This window comes from Lissotriton vulgaris, chromosome 5 (assembly GCF_964263255.1).
Source record: "Lissotriton vulgaris chromosome 5, aLisVul1.2, whole genome shotgun sequence".
NCBI classification, from domain to species: Eukaryota; Metazoa; Chordata; class Amphibia; order Caudata; family Salamandridae; genus Lissotriton; species Lissotriton vulgaris.
In genome coordinates, this window is record NC_141693.1 from 708345014 (window position 1) to 708365909 (window position 20896).

Consider the following 20896-nt stretch of genomic DNA (forward strand, 5'->3'; position numbering starts at 1 on the left):
GGTAAATTGGGAAGTTTAGGATTGGCTAGGCACCGTTGGTTTGGGCAAACACAAGGCTGTGGGAAGTTGGGTGCAGGGGTTCCTTTTGGGATCGGATCTTCTTACCAGCTCCGGGTCGTGGTCAGGAGGGCCTTCTGGATTTAGGCTGCAGGCGTCGGCTGGAGGCTTGAGGCAGGTCAGGGGTTGCCAGATCTCCGGTCAGGATCACCGGAGTGACCTCCTCATGGTGTTTTTCCACTCGAGCTCCTGCCGGGTTCGGCGGGTGCAGAGGGTCTGGATTTGCGGTTTCTGCTGCTCCCAGAGGTTGCAGTTGAACAAATCTGGTGTTCACGGGAGAAGCAGTCTTTGGAAGGGAAGGCAGGCAGGTTCTCCGGGGTTTTTGAGGTTGCTGGCTGCAGGACACACTGGGATTTTGCAGGAGCAGGTTCGAGGGGAGACAGGCCGGTAGGGCTGGGACCAAGTCAGTGGGCGTCTTCCCCTTGTTACCTGGCTGCACGGCTGTTCGGTCCTTCTTCTTCTTTTCTTCTTGTCGTTTCTGGATCTGAGGAAGCAAGGTTCAGGGTGCCCCCTCAATACTAGATTTAGGGGTGTTACAGGTAGGTAAAGGGCAGTGTCCTTAACGGGAGGTGATCTCAATGTGACAATTGCCTCTGGTATGGATCGCTCACACCCGCAAACACACCACTACTCCCGCTCACAGGCCACCCTTAAGTCATTACTTGAGGACTATGAACTGGTTGGTGCTTGGCGACATTTGCACCCGACAAGGCGGGAGGGTACCTGCTACACCATTGCCCGGGCCTCTTGGTCGAGGATAAATGCCTGGATTATTTCGAAGGGCCACACCCCATGGGTCACACACTCCTCACACCTGCCTCGGACTTACTCGGACCAATCCCTTGTACTGGTCACTGTGGTCCTCCCGCAGACTAACTCCCCTTTTCAGTTTTAGCGCCTTAACCCACTCTCCCTATTGGACCCAGTATTCAAGCAGGAATTAGAGCAGGAGATCACAGATTTCTTCCCCAAGAACGAGGGCTCGGTGGCACCCTATTCCACACTATGGGACGCTTTCAAGGCTACGGTGCGGGGTATATGCATTGCAAAGAGTGGAGGAGTCCTAAAAGACATCAGATCCACCTGGAAACAGAACTTGGGCACATCGAAGCTGAACTGCGCCGATGTCCCACCCCTGAATTGCAAGCCAAGCTACGTAGTGCCCTCAGTGAATATCAAGAGACTGCGGAGAGGGAGTGTAAATACAGAGGGAAATATCATAGAGCATGGCAGTATGGGGAGGGGGTCAGACCTGGGAAGATGCTGGTGGCTTTGGTTCAACCTCCATGCTTCTCGAACACAGTGTTAGAGATTGAGGGGGAAGATGGGCAACTGCACAACGACGCGGCTGAGATTGTGAAGATCTTTAGGTGTTTTTTACAAGCGGCTGTGTAAGACTGATAGAGATCAGACAGCTGATTTTGCCCCCTTCTTTGAGGATACGGCGATTGCCTGGCTGGGGGATGGGCAGAGGGAATTCCTCTTACGGCACCATGAGAATGAGGAAATCATTGCAGCGATAATGCAGTTACAGTCCGGGAAGGCTCCGGGTCTGGATGGCCTCCCGGCTGAATTTTATAAAACCTTCCATCATCTCCTTATCCCAGTGCTGAGACACATGTATGAAGAGGCCAGAGAGAGTGGTATACTCCTCCCCACTATGAGAGAGGCACATATTATTTCTATACCTAAACCTGGCAAATCACCTACTTTGTGCGACTCATATAGGCCCCTCTCCTTAATAAATGTTGAAGCAAAAATCCTGGCCAAACTCATCGCTAATCGCATCAGTCCCCTTATGACAGCACTGGTGCTTCCGGATCAGTCAGGATTCGTGCCCACTCGGGGCACATCCCATAACTTGCGGACGCTATTTGCGCTTCTCCATGACATAGATCCGGACGCCAATGCTGTGGCGGTATTTCTTGATGCCACTAAGGCGTTCGATTCCCTGGAGTGGGATTCTCTAGCTTTTGTCTTACAGCGTATGGGGTTTCTGACCCGCTTTCTGGAGTGGATCAACTTGCTCTACTCCGTGGTGCGGGCCAGAGTGGTGGTGAATGACATTCAGTCAGCACCCTTCTCTATCGCACGGGGTACCCGGCAGGGATGCCCCTTTGCCATAGTTATTGAGCCCCTAGCGGTGTAGGTCCGGCAGCACTATCGTGAGCATGATTAAATATATCCTGAGAGGCAAATTGTAATTTCCTTGTACGCAGAAGTCTTAACACTCTACTTGCGGAACCCTGAGGTCAGCCTTAACCCCATTCTCCGATGGCTCATTCTCTTCGGACAACTCTCTTGCGTTAATGTGAACTGGTGCAAGTCCCAAATGTTCCCCCTCACAGACGCTACAAGGGAATTTACACCTGATTTTCCACTGAAATGGTGTGGAGACACCGTTACTTATCTGAGTATCTGCATCTCCCGTTGTCGGGAGGAATTGATGTGCTCCAACTATGGCCGTGCGCTTGATACCATTACAGACAGGGTTACTGGATCGGTTTCAATGCCTCTTTCCATGATGGCTAGGGTGTCGCTGATCAAGATGATAATTTTACCTAAACTCCTTTACCTCTTTACTAATATTCCCTACGCTTTGAGCCGGTTTTTATTTGACTGTATCAAAACACAGCTGATTCGACTGACATGGGGGGGAAAGCAGCCCAGATTAGCGTGGGGGATTTTGACTCGGTCCTTTGAAGACAGCAGCTTTGAGATCCCGGATATGAACCTATACTTTGCCTGCGCTCAAGCACACTGTGCAGCTTATTGGTTCCATCCCCCTCCATATATGCCTCACCTGGCTATTGAGGGCGGATATATGGCACCCACACCGTGCACAGCATATATTAGCGTGCCCACAGTACCTAGACACTTAGCGACCACCACAGTCCAATGCACGATTAGCGCCTGGCGCAAACTTGCGCGTACACTTCAATGCCCCCTTCTTTACTCGCTGTTGGTACCCTTGCAAGGGAGGCAGGATATACCGGTTCCTACGGAGGGAGGGTGCCGTTGCATGCTGTGGAAATTGTCCTATCTTACTTGGGGCCACTTATACACAAACAGGAAGTTTAAGACTAGTGAGGAGTTTTTTGGCCCCTAAACCCCTACTCCTTTAGAGCTATTTTACTATGTGCGCCTTAGGCAGGATATGCGGTCACTAACCCGGAACTTTCTGTCGGAGCCTCCCGTCATGGTTCCTTTACATAATCTACTGCAACAAAATCCCCCTGAGCATGTGGTGTCGCATTTATATAGTTCCACTCAAGGAGAATGGGAAAGGAGCCCTGTTCCAGCTAAGGGGAAGTGGGAGGAAGAGTTGGATGTTCCCATTTCGGAGGAGCAATGGGCCTACTGCTTCCATCAAACAGGGGTCCTCTCTGCAAATAGTAGGCTACGCCTGGTACATTATAAGTACATTCACCGCTTATATTATACACCTGCTAAGCTACATCGATTATGCTTGCGAGACACTGACCTATGTGACAGATGCAGGGCTGAAGGCGCTGATTTTGGACATTTGGCATTGGAGTGCCCTCTTGTTCAGGAATACTGGAGGGAGGTCCTACAGCCGCTGGATGTTATGACTGGGATACATGTGCCTGATGATCCCCTTACCGTCCTGTTGGGCTATACGGAGCAAATTCCCACTAAGGTCCGTAGGTTCGCCTCTCTAGCTCTTTTGATGGTGAAACGACGTATAGCTTGTTGATGGGGACGCGGTCGAGGCCCCAAATTTAAAGAGTGGCTTAATGACCTTGTATACTGCCAGGAACAGCTGCACACTTATACTGACCTTATGTCACCTTCCACACGCCCTAAGGATATCTGGGGCCCTCTTAGGGTATATCTTCTGGAACATACTGACACTGGGGAGACAGAGCTGGGTTCAGAGCGGGTGGAGAGTAGGAGGTGAAGTCGGGAGGAACTTGCAGAGGCGGGGGACTCTTTGGACATGAGCCCATAAGATCCTATTGTGGACATTGGGGCAGAGGGTGGGGTATGGGGGAAAGAAATCCTTGGTTATACATAATTACCTGGGACCTGTGTGGCAACCGGAATAAGGTACTAGATAACAATGTGGCGTAACTGTGACTATTGTTTTTTGCAGGGATTCTGCCTAGGGGGGGTCTGGTTTACTGTTTCTTTCTAGGAGACCTAAATTGACTGCTGCCTGATTTGATTGCCTACCTGACGCGGCTAGCGCATTGGGTTGTAGGCGGCTTGCTGTGTGCATACCCCCCATTGCTTTATGCATTGAATGTCATATACTGCTGGGCCAGCCGATGGGATGTAGGCACCCGGCTGTGTTACGTTTATGACGTCAATAAAGGTTGAGTTTAAAACCAAAAAAAAAAAGTAAAGGGCAGTGACCAATGGGTCCCTTCCCTGGGGTGGGTACACCCCTGATTGTGTCACACTCCTGTGGGAGGGGGGCAGGAGCCTCGGCCCGCGACTGTCTTGTGACAATAGTCAAATAAGCTTGTATAGACATTGTTGTAATCAGGGAATAATGTACCCTTACTGTTGGCTTAATAATTTCTCAAGCTTCACGCTCTAATACTCTGTTACCCACAAAATGTTTCTTTACCCATGTAATATCTTCCTTACATAGATTTTCGGGGTTAATATATAATTCAGGCCGACCTAGTTGCTTTGATATTGTATTTATGTATGACAGCCATTGAATATCCTTTGCTCTATCACGTCCCATACAGTCCTTAATGATCTTATGGTTTAGTGTAAGGTTAGGGTTCAGCCATATTTTAATCCAAAACAAGAGTGGTGCCATTTTGAGGGAATCCTCAAGGTAGCCCAACCCCAGTTCCATATGTACTGCAAAAGATGATGTTGAATGGGGTAGCCCTAAGAGTGAACGCAGGAATTTGTTTTCCTCTCTCTGGATTTGGGCAGAATCTTTATAACCCCATATCGCTGCTCCATACCTAGCTATGGCTATAGTTTTAGATCTGTATATAGCCAGTATGGCCTCTGCTGGTTTTCCGCCCAATCTTTTTGCAAACCCCAAAATTGCAGCCGACGATCTTCTTATGGCAGCCACTTTGTTGGTAATTTGGGGTACCCAGGAGCCCGTGTCATCAAACACCACTCCAAGATAGGTGAAGACTTTAACTTTTGTTAGTACAACACCATTACAGGTAAGTGTTTTCGTGCTGTTTTTCCCCTTCCCCAGGGACATAACATGGGATTTCTCCATATTTACCACAAGATCTATTTTGTGCATAAAAGCCCCAAAGGAGTTAAGAAGATGTTGCAGGCCGATGGGGGTCCTTGAGATCAGAACTGTATCATCAGCATACAGTAAAACAGGCAATGGGACCCCCCCCCCCCCATATAAGGGACATCAGTGGTAGCTGTAGCCAAGGAGTTTCCTAATGAATTAATATAGATAGAAAATAACATTGGGGCCAAAATGCACCCCTGACGTACACCTCTACCCAACTTAAAGTCAGCAGTACACTTCCCATCCTGTGTCATGCGTATTGACGCCTTCAGGTCTCTGTGGAGTTCATCCAGAAAATCCACAAGGGCCTGATCCAAACCCAGATCCAAGAGCATTGTCCACAGCCTTGACCTATTAACTAGGTCAAAGGCTGTGGACAAGTCCATAAAAGCCAGGTGGATTGACCCCTTAGACGCCACTGTATATTTGTTAATTATAAGCTGGAGATTTAAACACTGGTCTTCTGTACCTCTCCCCGATCTGAACCCATATTGCTCATAACACAAGATATTGTTATTATTAGCCCATGTAGATATTCTTGCCAAGATAACTTTCCCTAATATTTTAAAGGAGGAATCAATTAGGGATATCGGCCTATAGCACCTTGGGTCCCCTCTTTGACCCTTTTTAAAAACAGGGATTATGGTTGATCAGGACCAGGATGTAAGCACACTAGTGTTATCTAGGCAAGCTACATTAAAAACATTTGTAAGAACAAGGGACCAGATATAGGAATTAGCTTTATACATATCTGCCGGCACCCCATCTGGGCCCGGCGCCTTATGTCCCGCTGTGTCATCTATAGCTTTCCGCACTTCCTTAACCGAAAAACTAAGAGGGGGCTCTATGTGCTCCACTATTTCAGGTGTATACGGCTCTACAGCAATATTACTGCCATAAATTTTCTCAAAATGGTCCAACCATTGCTGTTTCGTAATATTAAGTTCCAAAATATCATTTTCTTTGCCATTAAAAAGAGGTGTATTAACAATCGACCAAAATTTGGCACTATCCCTCAAGGTTGATCTCTCAAAAAGGGACTCCCAAGCATGTGTCTTTATTTCATTCTTACGGCTCTCTATCGTTAATTTATATTTTTTCCTTAGTATAGCCACTACCTGGTTTTCTCGAGGTACCCTTTTTAGTGCCTCCATTAAGTCTTTATGGGCTTTGGAACACTCCTTGTTAAACCACCTGTATTTTTTTTGTGGCTTAGGGTTCGGCTTACATGATAGATCCAGAGCCACTTGTTTGCAGATTATATCAAAGGCAGTAGTAACATCCCCTCCATACTTTAAAGGGTCTCGACAAATATTTTTTTCATTCCCTACTTTGTCAAAAAGTTCATCAAAAAAGGCATCTGGAATGATATTACTCCACTTAACACGTCTTCCCTGATCTTGTATCCCTACTTTAGAAGGGTAATCACCATTACCTTCTTCACTTAATAGGATTGGGTTATTATTAATCAATTCCATGATCACCGGATTGCGGTCGCTAAACGCTGCATGTATAGCATTGTAGAAAATAACATTACGTAACAGGCCTGGGGATACAAAAATGAAGTCTTTAACAGTATTACTGCCTCTCGCACTATATGTTGCCACTCTATCATTGTTATCAATAAACTCTGGCTCCGACAGATCTATGTCTGATAGTAATTCTTCCAGGGCAACCCCTTTTGCCGAATGTTCAAAATGAGAGTGGGGCAGACAATCCGCATCTGCATAGGCTCCATATTGACAGTGCAAATTACATAAATGTATCTTAAAATCTCCAAAAAGAATAAAATGAACAAAAGTGGTTTGACCCTCTTTATAATCAGTTAAAAATTTTGCAAGTGAATCGATATTCTCATTAATATAGATGCTATGTGGGGCATTATAAAAATTGACATACACTATTTTGTGGTTATTAGGCATGGTTACTTCCAGAGCCATGAAGTTAGGGGAAATGGTGTTTAGTAGCTTAATAACCCCCTTATGTCTAACAGAAACTAGGAACATGAGCCCTCCTCTATCTCTTCCTGCGATTGAAGCTTGGGCTGCCAGAAAGTAAGATACATAGCCATCTATCCAAAAATCACATTTAGTGTCCCATGTCTCTTGTAAGGCTACAACGTCACAATCCATGATTTTCTCAAGCCAGATTCTATCTTCCCTTTTCGAGCGGAGACCTGCAATGTTCCAGCTCATAAGCTTCACAGTTTTCCCTCTTTCTTTTGCGTTAGTGGGGCTACATTGACCCTGTTTAGCCGGGCCCGCAGAGCGGGTCAGTCAGTCGTTTTCATCTAGCTGTGATAGAACTGTATATCTATTTGAAAGCTCCAGGTCGGATCTGCTTGCTGGTGTGATGTCTTTCATAGGATTTGGAGTAAAATCTGGTTTTTGTGTTGCCCAAGGTGAGAGGCGATTATTATGTCTCGTGGTAGTATGATGACCATTCCAGACTTGAGGGTAATTATGATGCTTGGGTGGTGGATAGAAGAAACCTAAAGGCACAGCCCGTATTTCTCCTTTCTTAACATCAGTAGCATCCCAAAATAGTTGAGTACACACAGGGGGTCTGTTAAAGTTTACTATAAGGCAATCCTCTGGTAGGCTTTTTTCTGTATGCCCCAACCAGTCAATTCTTCTCCCTGTGCAAGGATATATCGCACCATGATTTAATATTTTCCAATAAAGTACTCTCAGATTCTATCTCCCCTGGTTTCAAAGTGGGGACATTTACCAGGACTGCAACAAATGGGGTAGCCTCCGGCAGTAAATTAACTCGAGGCTTTGTGCGCTGTCTTTTCCCTCCCTGTACACCACCCAAGTTATGCCCGTTAACCTTTGTCGAGGAGATACTGGGATTGGGTATACTCTGCCCAGATGTCTTTAAGCCTGTGTTTGGCAAATGAGGCGTAGTTAATAGAGGTATCTTTGATGTTGGGGGGGGCGGGAATGAGTCGGGAATCTACTAATGTTTCATTTCTTGTCACCTCCATAGGTTGGACTTGAGGATCCAGGGTCCTAGGTATCTTCGAGGGGAAGTGTACTGGTCCTTTTGTTGATAAAAATGAGTTAATCCTATCGCATTTGCCCAATATATCAGCCACACAGTCTCTTAGGGTATCAATGATATTATTTGGGATCTGAACAAGGGTGGCTTCTATTTTATCCCTAATCACTCTTTCAATCATTTCACTTATCAAGCCTTCGAGATCACTTGGGATAGAACGTAGATTTTTATGGCGTTGCACAATTGGCCTTTTCGGTCTTTTCCTTCTCCTTATAGCTTTTTTATTGACTGGGCTTGTCCCCTCCCGTGTGCGGTCTTCATTGTTTGTTTCATTAATTAGATTGGACTTAGCATGACCAGGCGTGTCTTGGGCTTGGGGTGTAGTAGCTCTGGTAGTGACAATATGAATATTAGGTTCCAGAGGGACAGTTTGCCTATTTTGAGGGGAGGGCTCCATGATAGCTGAGGGGGTAATATCAAGCCCCAGTTCTCGTTCTTTCTCAGCAATCTCTTTATTTAGTTTTCCCACAGCAGTTGTGAGATAAGTCATAATATTGGCAGATGTAGTAGACTTGCGAGGGATTTTAGTTTTCCCAGTACCACCTGTAATTGATGTTTGTAATTTTCGCTTACCCATTCTTACTTGTAAGGCTTAGAGGGATGGCCCGTCCCGTCCCCCGTCATCCCTAGACGGCCACAGATGGCCTGCCCTCTGCCCGGGCTCCGACCGGCGTCGCCCGTGCGCGTCCCGCGACGCGGAGGGAGCGTCCTGGTAATGTAGCGCCTCCGGGCGCGCAGCGTCAGGAAAGCGGAAGTTGTCGCTAGGCCCCCTGGGAGCTGTAGTCTCCAGCCGCGGGCTGCGAGATGGAGCTGTGCGGCGCGGCGAGACTACAGCGTTTGGGCCCCGGGAGTAGATGGGCGGCAGGTAGGGAGTCCTCAGTTCTCTGGTGTTGCCCCCCGCTCCACCGAGGGAGCGTCCTGGTAATGTAGCGCCTCCGGGTGCGCAGCGTCAGGAAAGCGGAAGTTGTCGCTAGGCCCCCTGGGAGCTGTAGTCTCCAGGCGGGGGCCGCGAGATGGAGCTGTGCGGCGCGGCGAGACTACAGTGTTTGGGCCCCGGGAGTAGATGTGCGGCAGGTAGGGAGTCCTCAGTTCTCTGGTGTTGCCCCCCCTAAATACAGACACATGTAAACCTATAAGTCACTCCTATGGCAGGCCTTAACAATCCTGAAAGCAGAGTGCTTGGATTTGTGTGAGAGAGTGCTCAAGCATGAGCTGAGCCCCTCTGCAGCTTTCGGAATCACTTCTCTGTAGCTGTTCTGTGATACAGCCATACCATATACTCTTAAGTGCATTATAACCTCGCAGTAAATGCTAACTTTGGAATGGCTGCATCAAAACATGTCGTGTTTGGTGTCAAACACTTTGGAATCCTCCCCCCCCCCGCCAGTCCTGGCAGCGGGGGTAGTATTCCACCCTTCTAGAGGGAGAAGACATGTACACACTTACCTAACCGGTAATAGTTTAAAAGTCAAGTCAAGTCAAAAAGGCTTTATTTCGATAAAAGTTATCATAAAAGCTTCACAATAAAATACATTAATTCATTTGATTAAAAAAGAGAAAAGAAAAAGGGAAAAAAAAATACAACAATTTAATTACAATCAGTTTTAAAAGGTTTCGATTTTCATATAAAGGAAGCATTTCAAAGATAATTAATTAAAAAGGAATTAAACAATTGCTTTAAGCCTTTTGATTCTAATAGACCAAGCCCATGATAGGAATTTGGAAAGAGTACAAACATACAGGGTGCGACAGTCTGACATTAATATGCGTAATGCCTCCTCATGGCGCCTGGTCCCCAACTGGCGGCACAGGTGCTTAAGCCATCTTTTCCTTGGTAGGGCATACTCCCGGCATTCGAAAAAAAAGTGTGCCACTGACTCTAGTCTAGATATGCACACTGGGCAGAACTCTGTAGTTTGAGCTGGCGGTTTCCACCGGGATGTGACAGCATGCAAAGGAAGAGTTCCTGTTCTAAATTTGAAGTAAAGGGCCCTATCAAATGGTTTCTCAATGATGTCTAAATAGAGTTCCCGAATTGGTAGGTCCTTAAATTTCAGAAAATCCTCCGTGAGTCTACCCAATGAGCAGTTGGTACTCCATTGGCTCCGAATCCAGTTCCAATAGAGGTTTTTGAGCGTTGCCTTTGGGGGAGAAGATCTATTTACCCAGGCTTCGCTTAGACCCAAGTTGAACAAGAGAGATTTCATGTCTCTTAGCCATTTGATTCTGTGCCACCCTGGTGATGCCATCATTTCTAGAAGCCCTTGCGCGTATTTAGCGAGCTCCGGAACTCGCCACAGGCGCGCCCATAGCAGAAGGGGCCGAAACTTAGCTACATCTTCAATGGGTCGGCATCCTAGATCAAGCATTAATGGAGCCATGGGAGTGCCTTGGGGAAGTGACATAATGGCCCTGCAGAACTTCCTCTCGGATCTTGGCAGTTCGTTGGTAATACTTGAGCCTCATAATTCTGCCCCATAAAGAGCGCAGAGCTAACCCCCTTTGCTGTGTAGATTTCAATAACAGGGGCTATAGGTCTAATTGCACAGGAGCGCTGTTCTTTCAAGAGAACTCCTGTTACCCTCTTGTGAGATAGCAGCATTTTGCCTAGATGTGGGGCCCATTGCATATTATACGACAAACGGATGCCTAGATAGTCAAATACTTCTACCCTCCCCAAAGGTACAGCATTCAATTTCGGGAGGCATACAGATTTTTTGGGGGGATTCATCACAAGGTATTTTGTCTTGTTGGTATTGATTACCAGTCCCCGTTCTGAACAAAAGGACTGAAAGTTATTAAGAAGTTTTTGGAGGCCCATTGGGGTTTTGGATATCAAAAGCGTATCATCGGCAAAGAGAAGGGTGGGTATACGCTCTCCCGCCAGGGATGGTTCATCTGAAGGATCTTTCCGAAGGTGCTCAACCACTCCGTTCATATATAAAGAAAAAAGGGTGGGAGCTAAAACACATCCCTGGCGGACCCCTCTCTCGACCTGGATACTGCTAGTTTTTTCGCCTTCTGAGCCCCATCTTATCTGGGCGAAGCTATTTTCGCGGAGCCTTATGAGTAGCGAAAGAATGTAGTGTGGCATCCCCAAATCAGCAAGGACTCTCCAAAGGGTCTCCCTGGGTACAAGGTCAAAGGCAGTCTTTAAATCGATAAAAGCGAGATAAAGACTGCCCTTGCCTATGACCACCACCTTCCAGTACACCAGCATCAATCTGAAGGCTTGTTCGATTGTGCCAGTGCCTGCTCTAAATCCTGCCTGATAGTCAGAAAGGATGTTATTATCATTAATCCAGTCCAATATTCTAACCAGTAGGACCTTGCCGACTACTTTTTGGCTAATGTCCAACAAACTTATAGGTCTATAATTGGACGGGTCATCCCTAGCACCTTTTTTAAAAATAGGGACGACCTCCGCCCCTTTCCAAGATGTGGGAATCGAGGCGCCCCTGCAGATGGCAATAAGCAGGCAGTGAATAAATTTCCCCCATTTTGGAATATCTGACCGCAGCAGATCCCCGGGAATGCCATCCGGACCAGCCACTTTTTGGGGCATGATGGTACTTATGGCATACTCCACTTCTTTTATTGTAAAGTCAGACTCTTTAGAGTGGGCCTCCCAATCCATTTGGATCGTAGTTAGGGGCATCTCCCATCCCTGATCAACATTGGGTACATCTATGATATTAAGGCCTGATTGACGAGTGCATAACTTTGAGAAATGGTTAACCCACGCCTGACTGGAAATGTTACATGTGATAAGGTCACTGTCTGGTCTATTTCTAGCTCTAATTGCGTCCCAGAAGCACTTTGGATCTTTTTTTAAGCTAGCCTCTTTTAAAGTACGCCAGTACTCTTCTTCCCACTCTTTTTTTACACATGCCAATGTTCGCTTGTGCTCTTTCCTGGCTATCTGAATCAGAGTTTGGGATTTGCCTTTATCAAGAGAGACTTTGCCTGTCTACATGTAGATGTATACCAGTCGTGCTTACCCCTAGGGTTCCGGGGTGCCATATTCCTCCCCACACTCCCCCTTTTCAGAAATACGTCCCCTACAGTCCTGAGTGTTGCCTCAAAGATGGGTGTTGCCTTTTCAGTTAACGAAGCCAGATTGATAGTGTCCAGTTCCGTTTGTGAGGCCATGAGTAGTTCATTAATAATAGTAAGTTTGGCGTCATCAGTAGAGATTTTATTCCACTTCAGGCGTCTTCCACAGGAGGAAACAGAGATTTTATGAGTTTGTTTAAGGGGTACTACAGATGATTTGTTGGGCCAGGGATCTGTTAGGGATAGAGAAAGCGAGTTATGATCGCTTTCCACAGTGGGTAAGACTGCCATATCCTGCACTAGTCCCCATAGTTTAAAATCCAACAGAATATAATCAATCCTTGAAGTATGATTAACTCTGTTAAATGTGGCAGCACCCATGCGATCTGAGGTTGTGCGGCCATTTGTGGCTCTTAAGCCAAACTCCAGTGTCAGGGCATTTAACTGGATTGCACTACGAGTCCATCTTTTTATCGGGGGAATGGTTAAAGCTGGGATGCCCCATCTAGCGTCATCCTCACCTAGGTCCAGGATATCATCCATAGGGAGTGGCTCGTAAGTACAATTAAAATCTCCCGCAACCAAAATTTGAACACCCTCAGCATTTTCTCTAAGTTCTGCTTCAAGGGTAGTTACTATCGGGGACATAGACCCATGTTTGGTACCTCTGACATAGACATTATACAAGGCAAGGGTTAACCCCCTACAAGAACCTCTCAAGCAGATTCCTAGGATGTCTAGGCTATTAACCTGCTTAGGTGTTATACAGCAGTTAAGGGAAATGCTTACCCAGATGAGCAGGCCCCCGAACGGCGTCCCTTCCCGTTTTTGGCTTTTTCTGCAGGCACAAAATATGTGACGTATCCCACCCGATGGAGGGGTTCTAGGCTCCAGGTCTCCTGGAACAAGCAGATTTTATGCGCCTCTACTAGATCATTCCACTCGGGTGAGCCCAATTTCCTATGAATACCTGCAAGGTTCCAGCTAAGGATCTTTAGTGAGCCCTTGATGTCATATCCATTATTATTATTATTATTTTGGGGGCCCAAACACTCAACTAACGGCAAGGGAGTAGTTAAAGATGTAGACTGAGTTTTTCTGGACTCTGCAACGGAGGCAGGGTAAGGGCACAAGATTGGAGTTTCCTTCATCATGCGCCCCTCCTCCCCCCGTCTCGTGTCCAAGGGCGGGATGATAGTTTCTTCAAATGTGAGTCAGTCCACCTCATCCAGAGCACAAAACCTATTCCAGTGTGCAAACTGAGATATAAAAGGATCAATCTCAATGGTGCCTTGCCAGGGTAATTGCCATTGCTGAAAGCTCTGCTGGGGTACTTGTTGATAAGCCCTGCTGATAGGTATTCTATTTCTCGGGATTTGTCGTTGGGGTACGGACGGGTAGAAGTATGAGAGATGGAAGGGGTGGATTTGTGTATTAGCTCCACCAGGTGGTGCATTGCATATGTAGTTCACTACCGCTGTGTCTCTAAAGTTGATGGTTATAATGTCCCCTGCTATTGTTTTTATGTTTCTACCTATCCACTCCCCTCTTCTGACCGCAAGTATTTCCCCAGAAATATTTGGAGGTAGGGGTCTGTTTAGCTGAAGCCATTGAGCACATTTGTTTCTTAGCTCGATTTGGGTTTCCCTTTTTCCCTCCTTCAAAGGTGGCACTCCTGTCAATACGACCACAAAGGGCGAGGCTTCTGGCGGCAAGTTGATTGTCTTAAAGCGTGCCGGTCTTGCCTTTGCCTCTTGGTTTTTTATTTGGGGAGTGGCTGTACTTATACTTTTTTTGGTGCTTTGACCATCCTTATCTACTGGGTTAGGGGGATTTCCATTTCCTGAATTCTGATGGGCCTGCAGAATGGCACTGGCAGTATTAGGAATCAAGGCTGCAGCGGCTTTCTTCTCAGTTTGGGCCAGATGTTGCATAGCTTTATTAGCTGGGGACAGATTAGAGTGATTGGGATTGTCTTTTGGTGGGTTGCTAATGGTTCCCCTCTTTAGCCCCCCTTTGGACCCCCCTTGAGATAGTGACCCCTCATTGCCCCCATGCTTGTTGGGACCCATCCCTTTGGTGTTTATTAGGGATGTCAATCTGTCAATTTTTGACATAAGTGGCTTAATGTGGGCAATAATCGTGTCCTCAAGGTCTGCCTTAAGGTCAGCTACCATATTTGCTACCCAACAAGGTATGCCTGGCGAGGAATTGGTGGTTGGGGCCACTAGGTTGTGATTTAGCGTGTTAAGTTTGTCCTTTTTCTTCTTCTTATGTGCACTAACTAGACTGCCTTTTTCTAACACTGTATTACTTGGGTTCACCAATCCACCATCCCTTGCAGGACTTAAATCTGGCTGGGTGTTTTCTGAATCCCCTGTTACCTCGGTAGGATGCTGAGCACACGGGAGCTCAGCAAAAGAAGCAGTAACACCGAGACTTAGATCTAACTCATCAGTGGCGTCTAGGGTAGTAACCAAGGGATCATCTGCTGCATCCTGGAAGTCATGCACAAGTGTTATTGGTGATAAGGATAACCTCCTTTCTGTATTGGCTATGGCAGTGGATACCGCCCCGATGGTCTGTTGCAGCATGATGTCAATTGCTGTAAGAGTGGGGACAGGTTGAGGGGTAACCTCCTTTTGTTTGGTATTCGACCGTAGGGTAGGCATCCTGACAGTTTTTGGTCCCTTCCTCATACTGCATCGAGTCAGGGTAAAATAGCACTGGAAAAATGTCTAATCGTAGTTGGATCCTGAAGTTGCCCACTCACATGGAAAAAGGGAAGATCGGTGTAAACGATATATAATTACCAGCTCAGTTGTATGAGTGAAGTTGGGGGGGTGGCCCAGCCCAGCCTCTTCTGGCCTCTGAGGGCCGCAGAGGGGTCACCCTTTGCCCGGGCTTCGCCCGGTGTCCCGCGAGACGGGTAGGATGCCGTTTTTAAGCGCCTCCTGGCGCTCCCAGGTGACGCCGAACTCCGCAAGGTCTTCTGGGTGATGTAGTTCGCCCCTCGCCGGTCTCCTCTCGGCGGCCCCACTCTGGATGTAAAATGAGCAGCCGGGCAGCGGGAGACAGGCGGGCAGGTCCGCGCTAGGAACAAGGGGTCAGCAGAAGATTTGTGGCCAAGGTATTTCCCAAAAGCAACAAGAGCAGTAAAAGTTCCCCCACTCGATGGGTCTGATGCCGTTTTTAAGCGCCTCCTGGCACTCCCAGGTGACACCGAACTCCGCAGGGGCTTCTGGGTGATGTAGTTCGCCCCTCGCCGGTCTCCTCTCGGCGGCCCCGCTCTGGATGTAAAATGAGCAGCCGGGCAGCGGGAGACAGGCGGGCGGGTCCGCGCTAGGAACAAAGAGGTCAGCAGAAGATTCGTGGCCAAGGTATTTCCAAGGTATTTCCCAACAGCAAAAAGGGCAGTAAAAGTTCCCCCACTCGATCGGTCTGATGCCGTTTTTAAGCACCTCCTGGCGCTCCCAGGTGACGCCGAACTCCGCAAGGGCTTCTGGGTGATGTAGTTCACCCCTTGCCGGTCTCCTCTCGGCGGCCCCGCTCTGGATGTAAAATGAGCAGCAGGGCAGCGGGAGACAGGCGGGCGGGTCCGCGCTAGGAACAAGGGGTCAGCAGAAGATTCGTGGCCAAGGTATTTCCAAGGTATTTCCCAACAGCAACAAGGGCAGTAAAAGTTCCCCCACTCAATGGGTCTGATGCCGTTTTTAAGCGCCTCCTGGCGATCCCAGGTGACGCCGAACTCCGCAAGGGCTTCTGGGTGATGTAGTTCGCCCCTCGCCGGTCTCCTCTCGGCGGCCCGCTCTGGATGTAAAATGAGCAGCCGGGCAGTGGGAGACAGGCGGGCGGGTCTGCGCTAGGAACAAGGGGTCAGCAGAAGATTCGTGGCCAAAGTATTTCCAAGGTATTTCCCAACAGCAACAAGGGCAGTAAAAGAGCCCCAGCATCACAAAATGAATGCTGCTGCCACAGACATGAGTCTGACCTCCTGCTGCTGGACAAAACTCCGGCAGGGGAGGCCTGGACAATAGGTTTCCTGTCACAGGAAGGTGTAACCACCTCCCTGTAGGAAGGTGGATATCTGACTATGATTGCCCCCAACTTTTTGCCTGGTGTTTTGCTGGTTTTTCGACTTAGTTGACCTGGGGCCCTGCTATTCAGGACCCCAGGCCCACTGCTCTCTCTGTAAAATGGATTCCATGTACTCTAGGTACATATATAATTGGATACTGAGTCACCTTATCAGCCCCTGTACAGTGTACCTTCGGTACCCAGGGCATAGGTGCACCAAGGGCCTACCAGGGGCTGCAGCATGTATTATGCCACCCCTGGCTGGCCATCCAAATCTGACACAACTGGCTGATCAATCAGCTGGGGCAAGGTGGTGTAATTACCCTTTGCTTTAGATATAGTATCCCTATATCTAACCCTAAAATGGGCACATATCCTCCTATCAGTCACTCCTATGGCAGGCCTTATCAATCCTGAAGGCAGAGTGCTTGGAATTATGTGAGATGGTGCTCTAGCATGAGCTGAGCCTGTCTGCAGCTTTCGGAACCAAGTCCTTTAGCTGTTTCCATGATAACGCTATACCATATACTCTTAAGTGCATTATAATCCTCGCGGTTATTGTCAACTTTAGTATAGCATTATCAAAACATGTCGAGTAATGTGTCATACAAATTGCAATACTACCCCCTCGCCAATTCTGGCGACGGGGGTTGCATTCCACCCTTCTAGAGGGACACGACATGTATGTAACTGTGAACCCCGGTTAAAGTTAACTCGAGCCTCAGCATCACAAAATGGATGCTGCCACCACAGACACAAGTCTGACCTCCTGCTGCTGGGAGTCCTTCCAGCGAGGGAGGCTTGGACAAAGGGTTTCCTGCCTTGGGAGGTGCTAGCACCACCCCAGACAGGATTTTGTGTATTAGGTAGGACAGGGCTGAAAGGAATGAGACATGCCTGGGGCACACAAGGTGTCCCTGTGCATACACCGGTCTAAACCAGTTCCTGGGGCGCTCCAGACCCAGAGCTGGCGCAAGACCGGACAAAGGATAGGGGGTGTAACCACCCCCCTTCCTGGTCCCACCCAGAGGAGGGACCTAGTCGTAGTACAGCCCCCTTTAGCCGGATAAAGGTAGGAGCTGGTCTCATTCCAAATTAGATTATCCAGAACAACTTTACAAGAAGAAACTCTGGACTTCGACGTTCTACTCCACAGAAGACTGAAGAAATCTCCCTTGTGGGCAAGGAGTGTCCACCCTGCACAAGCAGGCACCATCAGCGTCCAGTGGCTTCCCTTTGTCGTCTTCCTTCAAGGATCCAGACTTCAGAGCCCGACGAGACCCAGATTCCCAGACCTCTCCGACCTATACCTACATATACAGCACAGCTGAGATCCGTGGGTGCGACGAGACTCGTGGGACCGGCCATCTTGAAAGAAGCAGCACTTCGCTCCAGCACGACTTCTGAGGTAACCTTGTCCAAGTGCTTTGGGGACTGAGAAGCCCGGACCCCGAGCAGCTCCTGCACCGAAGCCCAGCCCTCCAGCATCCACGAGATCTGCGTGGGGCCCTTCTGCCTGTTTGCTGCTTGACGCGTTGTCTGGTCACTTGCCGGCTGGCTAGTGACCTCCTAAACGACAAACTCCGAAATCTTCACTGCTGGTCTGATTGCTCCAGACAGGCCCTTGCTCCCTTCCAAAAGAGGAGCACCCCGGACCCTCCTGGTCCACTCCAGACACCGTTTCCACTCACCGCGTGGGTTGCCTTTGCCAAGGCCTGTACACTCCGAATCCGAAGCCGACACCGCCGACAGCGAGAGCCTTTGTGGGACAGCTTGTGCCTCCCTTCTGGTCATCGAAGACACCACCTGGTCCACGTGGCTGCAGAGACAAGTGTCCACCCTCACCTGATCGCGACGACGACATCTGGTTCCACTCCTGGTTCCACTCCAGTCACTGGCTAGTGACTTTGAACATTGTCCCCTCAGCTTTCAGATTCTTCTCTTCACTGATCCACCCTTGAATCACACCGGACATCTTCCTCCTGACCGCCTGCAGCATCTTTTCCTCCAGGCTCCATAGACTTCAACGCTGGAACCCGTGCGACTTGGCACCTATGCACCCGCAGCCTGTGGGTGAGGTAACACGAGCATTTCAGTGCTCAAGGGTAGCTTGACTCTCCTAGTGTCCAGTTTCACAGTCGTTTTAGTTCTACCTAGTCAGGATTGTCCGTACTCACCTTTTTCTTGAACTGTACTGTCCATAGACACTGTTACCCATCTCGCGTGTGAGTTCACACTCTGCACACGCGTTCCGTGAGCCTCCTAGTACCTACCTAGGGTTAGTATAACATGGTCCCAGCGATCCTACAGCCTCTGGACAGCGCCATTCCTTTTATCAACTTTCACATTCCACTTACTTAGTATATGGTTTGTCGTGCCCCTAGGGCACCATTGTAATTTGTGCAACTTAAACGTATTTTTCCTAAGAGATTGTCATGTGCTTAGCCCTCTGATCTCATAAAGAGTTCAGAGGTGTATGTTAATTAATAAATACTTGTTTATTTTCATAACAACCTTTGTGGTGTCCTTTCACTTGGTATTCAAGGGGTTATATGTGGTAAAACAGCTGGCTTCACATGCCAAAAGAGTTTAGCCTAAGACTGCTTTGTCCATGCTACCATTAGGATAGCTGGTCTATAAGGTTGACTTACAACCAATCACCATAAGGGTTGTTTGGACTCATACAAGGTGATCACTAGAACTAGTGAGCATCATATATCAGGCCAACTTCTCACATTGGTGTGCAGCGGTTGGGATTAGAGCTTGCTGTTGCTTTTACCAAATATAATCTTGATATATCATTTGAAAGATCACATAAGGTACCATAGGTACATATAACAAGCTTAGAAATACTCTGAGTTCTACTGAACCAGCTGTTGTAGTAGAAAGGGAGTAGCACACCCTGACTACAACTCTTAGCAAGGGATCAGTAGGAAAACCAATAGTGTAGGTAAGTGCACCACTTACACCTCACTAGAAAAGCATGTCTATCACAGGAGAGAACACAGCAGCTCCCCTTGGTGATAGTGACCCTCCACAGGTCATCCAATAACAAAAGGAGCTTAGAGGGAAAAATTACGGGTATTTAATGGGAAAAGCCCTCCACTCATTAATTATAATCCAAAAGAATTCCCAAAACCCGGGACTATAGTTAGTATTTATCTAGCAGGCATGCGACTCTGATCCGCCAAAATTCTCAGAAAGTAGAATCTCGGAGAACACTCGATATTATTTCTGTATTAAGGTGTTCGTAGTCTCTAATGCCCTACTGTCCTAGAACAGACAACCTAGTCTGTCATTATTACTGATTGTGGGGGGTTCCATATATTTTCAACTCGGCGCAACCAAAAAATGTCAGCCCTACATAGGACCATACACAGACCCACACATACACCAAAGTAATAGAGGAAAAAATGTGTGGCGGAGAGGAAGGCACCTCACGGGCGAACACCCTCGGGGCAATCTGGTCAGATGTATACCAGAGACTTGGCCCCTTTCTCATCATAGGTGGCCATTCCTATTCCAGAGTTTAGTGGATAAGTGAGAAAAAAAGGATAAAGAAAAGGTGCATAGCAAGGAGTTTTAGAGCTTGGCTCCTTGAACAAAGGAAACAGAGCGAAAAATAAAATCAACGACCACACCACTTGGACTACTTTTATTTATGAATACGGTGTGTGAAGTTGAAATAAAAAGGCTGGTAGCTTAAAGTTGCATACCACTACCTGTGACCAACATGTTTCACTGCCCAGAAACCTTTATGGAAGATTCATCAGGGTCAATACTCTGTTACTGCACCCACTTCCAACATCTTTTGAACAGGAAGCTGCCGAGTTGAAAAAATAAAATGAAAATAAAATCACGACCAGTTCATAATCTAGACATCCCAAATGTTTGTACTATTCATAGCAAAAATTATTCAACAAATTGTTCATTGTTAATTTACCCGTATTCAGCTATGCTCCCTCGTACCAGCTGAACAAAGGGTACTCCGCCAAGCAGTCGGTTGTCACATCAACCTGTAGGGTATTATATGTAATCAATATCATATGCATACATTAGCCTGATCTTTGAGTTGCCCTTGCATGCGTGGGCTGCCACCCCATTCATGCAAGTGCGTCAACACAAAATACATATACCCCAAAAGAGCATCAACAGAGAATCTTGGAGCCCTCTCTATTGTGCCATGTCAATGCATATAGTCTGAACCAATGGTGCCATTGGTATCAATGCTAAAGGTAACCAGCTCACTGTATTTAAAAGAGTCTATGGCATATGGCAACAGTCAAAGTGAAGCGCTCGCATTACGTATTTGTTTCCTCTGGTCCCATGTTAAACAAAATATGCAGGGCAACCTGGCCATTCGAAATCCACTCACATAACTAGGGGAATCTG